At 38.5% G+C, this 4,772-nt stretch overlaps 1 non-coding gene across 1 annotated transcript; it reads left to right on the top strand.

The window, feature by feature from the left end:
• Positions 1-4,188: 4,188 nt before the first annotated feature.
• On the top strand, positions 4,189-4,295 carry LOC136512041 (small nucleolar RNA R71). Its single transcript, XR_010772967.1, has one exon. It is a non-coding gene; the product is annotated as a small nucleolar RNA R71 (small nucleolar RNA).
• Positions 4,296-4,772: the final 477 nt, after the last annotated feature.

Below are 4,772 nucleotides of genomic sequence, written 5' to 3'. Positions count from 1 at the left end.
ACTTCTTCGCTTCTATCTAGTTGCAATACCTTGTCTATATTGTAACTTGTCTTGTTGTTAACAGAATGGAAAACCCCCTCGCTAGCTTTTTGAATAAAGTTATGGTGTGTTAGCTTGACACATTTCCTTTTCCATTACTTAGCCTTAAGTTTTAAATCTCGGGACGAGATTTCTTTAAGGGGGAAGGGTTGTAACACCTCTGGTGTTTTGACCTAATACTAAAATTTGACATGTCATCATGTGCATTGCAAAGCATTCATATAGTATAAAGTTTTGAATGCATTCACTAAATAAGGTTTATTTCATAATGTTGTTATTTCATGTGATGTGTTTCAAAAACCCTAAATACAGATCATGACTACAGGGGTTAAATTTCATGTGATCATATGAGGTCATATGTCCTTTGACTCAAATAACCCTAATGGGCCATGTTACTGGTCAAAAATCAAAATCTAAGTAAAAGGAAGACAAATCAAATTTGAATTCACATTCAAATTATAAAAGTCCTTTTTGACCCTTTTAACTAATTCAAAATCCCTGCATCTCTAAAGTCTTACACCCCGTTACGTCGGGTTAGTCTTGTTGAGTACCTTTGTACTCAGGGTTTGTTAACCCTTGTTGCAGGTGAGTCGCATGCGCAGGCTTGTTTTGGTCCCTGCTGCATGTCAGTGTTTGAAGTCAACGATGATGATGAGGAGTAATGAATGGCCTTTGGACAAGGCACTAGTTTGTATGATAAATAAAGTTAATGTAATATTATCCCGCTACTATGGTTGTATAACACTTATGGTATTGTAAGTTTGAAAACAACTGGTTTGTAATTATGTTATCTTAAGACTTCCGCTATCTTTTACTCTGGTATATATTTGAATAAACTGTTGTAATCTGCAATGACTGTGATTGGGATCCTGTTTGAAAAGAGAATCGTGGATGATTCGGGTTTCCCGAGGACACCCGACAGACCTGTTGAGTTGTTGGGAACTCGTGTACGCTATCCGAGGTCTGTTAAGACAACGATAGGTGCATGTGGGCCCGATTCCTTAGGAGGTTCTGCCACAGGGGAGGCACCAGGAGGCGACATGTGGTAGCTGGAAGCGAGAGGCACGGAGGGCAGTGCCTGATGGCGCCTGCATGCAACCGCCTTCTGCATGGCAGTTCCTTGTTGGGCTAGGAGCGTAGCCATGCTGGTGCTTGGCCTAGATTAGATGGGTAGGTGGGCTTCTCTCTTTATTTGCTTATTTTGTGCTTTCTTGGTTGGGCATTTTGACTCCATTTCCATGTGTTTCATGTATATACCCTATAAAACAATGATTCTCCAATACATATGAAAATAGGTCAATATAAATAACATATGTGAGTAATCATGCTAGTTTATCCTTTGTTTGTATCTTAATTGGTGGTCTAATATGGTTGTTAAGGACCACCAACAAGATCCCCCAAGCTTACCCCTTGCTCGTCCCAAGCAAGAGCTAAGACATTGGTTGTTGATCAAAAGTTGCTTCAATGCCGATTACAATTCAAAAGTACCATGCTTATAACAAAGTATTCTTCCTTGATCTAAATAAGTTGGCATTTTATCCACCCTTTTTACCTTGATCCCTGTGGGGCTTGTTGCTTTTCCAAGTCTTGGATGGTTGCAAGATAGAACGGTTTCATAGAACTGCTAGCCATTCATTCCTTGATCGACTTTCTTTCCGAAGGTTTTAAGAGTTTTGTAAAATAAAAGTAAGTTCCTCAAATGATTCACTCGATCGCTCAAATGTGTATGTTCCTCACCAAAGGCTTTTTGATATTGCCTTCTTTACATCCTACATTCTAATAGGCTTTCTGTGGAGTTTTAGGTAGGAATGAAAGAGAGGCATACTTGCATCACATAATGTTGCTAAGTCAAAAACCGGATCTGAGGAGATGCAAGTCATACATTTTCATCAAGAATGTGCAAGTGTGTGGATTTTTTAAAATCTTCCTAATTCTAAATATTTTTGTACTCCTTTGAACATGACTCTCTCTCTTTTTGATGGTTGCCTTTGAAAGTATGGGCTATCTTTCTCTTTTCTTCTTTTTTTCTTCAAGCTTTTTAGCATGGGATTTATATTTTTTCTCATGCTCTTTGGCATGCATTTTTTTCTCTCGTGCCCTTTGGCATGGATTTCTTTTCTTTCTTTTTTTAGCATTGCCCATACTCCCTTTCGGCATATGAAAGTTTGGAGAGACAGACTCATGTAAAATGAATGGAGTATTTATTTTTGTGGACGGAAAAGCATGTTTTTGCGTAACTCTCTATGTAAGAGTTAGCATTTTTATTTGTGGGTGTACGTGAATCTTGATCATGGGTGCATGACAAGAATCTCAACAAGGGTCACAACAATTTGACAAAGCTCAATGTGAAAACAAGCAGCATATGACTAAGGTTTTGTATTTTGTATGGTGTCATATGGCCTTGGTAAGAAATGCTATCATTGAGGAACTTTTCATTTTATTATTTTTTTGAAAATAAAACTCCGGGTGTCAAGTTTCTCTTAGAACAAAGTCATAGCAAATTCCATTTGTACCATATCATAACTTGCAACCACTTAGAAAAGGATCATGCGTTTGCAACCCACAAGTTTTAAGTTTTTAGGATGAGACATTTTTAGCCAACAAACTTAAATCTTGGGGAATACTAAGTTATAAACTAGGCACAGATGAATTATAAAATAGAGCAACTATTCATCATTTCAACAAAGGAGAAACTAAACATTCTTACTACACATATGTGGAGTGGAATACATTTTATTGTTATTATTTTTATCATTATTATTTATTATTATTATTATTATTATTTTTAATCAAGGTTCACCAAACAAATTTTCATCTCTGTTGTCATCTCAAAGACTTGCCCTCATGAAGTTGATAAATTTCTGCAGGGGTTAGTCCATATGATCAACCAAAATCTACACTAGCAGTTTTGATTCAATGATCAAACTAGACACCATGTCTCATTTGATCAACGTAGGCTAATTAACCTAAGCACCATGCTTAAACTAAAAGGCCTATAGAAGTATGATCATTACATCCAAACTTTAAACCAAGCACCACGCTTAATTTAAAAGATGTATAACCAACACTCCCAAACCAAAATATGCCAGCATAGAGAGAGGAAGCATTAAAGGATAAACAAGAATCATCCAACAGAGGTGAAAACATTGAATGGTACAAGAGAACCATTGGTTTTTTTTCATTATTATTATTATTATTATTATTATTATTATTATTATTATTATTTTATTTCTCTCTTTTTTATACAAGGTAACGGAAAATGGTGAGAGTGTAAGATACACGTTACCTTGTGTGGTCCACCTCCAAGCTAGCTCAAAGCCTAAGGTTCGGGCTGTACCCCCGTGCTTTTTAGCTTTTCCTGCATGGTTAGGATATGGTAGATCATGAGTGGACTTACCATCCCTCGTGATTACCATATTGATATTTTCAAATGAAATTTCAGGTTGCCCCAAGATCTTTTCAAAATCATATGCAGGAATTGTAGCGTCTATTTGAGTTAGTTGGATTTTAAATATTTTATTAAGGCTTAATTGATTTGTGAAAGAAGAGGTTAAGCCTTCTAAGTCTGGATTAATGTTTTTCCAAAATTTTATTGTTAGAGGCAAGATTCATAATGAGATTTTCATTTATTTTGGCTTGCCCTAACATAGGTTCTTTCAAGTAAGGTTGATTTGCAAAATTTGAATGAGAATAGTTACCTTCCTGATTTTGTGGTTGCGACTGATTCCACCCGGGATCTCCTTGTGGACAAAACTCATTGTAGTTGTTGTACCACACATCTACCTAGGTTTTGAGGAAGCCATTCCCCGAATGTCTGAAGTCTCCGCACATCTCGCATGGTTTATGCGAGTAGAGCGATTGGACGGTACCATAAGTTGCTCCTTTTATGGCATCGTGCTTGTCCAAGCGTTTTATTAAGAGATCCAATTTGCAGTCAGCATATCTGTTTCCTCCATGGTATGCATGTCATCTTCTTGGGTTTAGAGTCTGTCTTCACTCTAACCTTGGTTAGAGACCATCTTCTCAATGAGAGATGTAGCTCCATTGACTGTGAGTGAGAAGAAGGCTCCTCCGGCAGCAGCATCTATGTGGGCTCTAGATGTGGAAGTTAGCCCATTGTAGAAGTTTTGAAGAATCAACTAGTCTTCCATCCCATGGTGTGGGCAGGCAAGGATGTATTCATGTAGCCTCTCCCACGCTTCTGGAATGGATTATGATGTTGTCTGCTGGAAGTTGGAAATTCTTCCACGAAGGGCATTGGTTTTGCCCATCAGGAAGAACTTTGGAGAAATGTCGTGCAACACTTGTTCCATGTGTTGACAGCTTCTAGGTCCTTGTAGAACCACTATTTCACCCTCCCTAGGAGGGAGAACAGAAACAGATGGAGTTTGATGATCTTAGGTGTGACATCCTTCTTGACGATGGTGTCACGCAGCTCCAGGAAGTGTTGCAAATGAGTGTTGGCATCCTCACTAGGCAGTCTACCGAATAGACTAGCCTACGCCATCATGATTAGGCCGGTCCTGTCGGCCATAGGGTTTGGTACGGATGGTGCTTTGATGACGGGTTCGGTTGCCGGCGGAGTAGCGGAAGGAGGATCGTCATGAGGTCAGGCCTTCTTTAGAAATGTCTCTAGATTCTTGGTGAAGTTCATCAGCAAGTTGAAACCGTCTTACACTATCCTGTTTTCATCCACAATAGGAGAAAACAAGCAAAGTCATCTTGTTATGAGC

This window comes from Miscanthus floridulus, chromosome 1 (genome assembly GCF_019320115.1).
Source record: "Miscanthus floridulus cultivar M001 chromosome 1, ASM1932011v1, whole genome shotgun sequence".
In the NCBI taxonomy this organism is placed as follows: domain Eukaryota; kingdom Viridiplantae; phylum Streptophyta; class Magnoliopsida; order Poales; family Poaceae; genus Miscanthus; species Miscanthus floridulus.
This window is presented reverse-complemented; position numbering and strand designations above follow the sequence as displayed.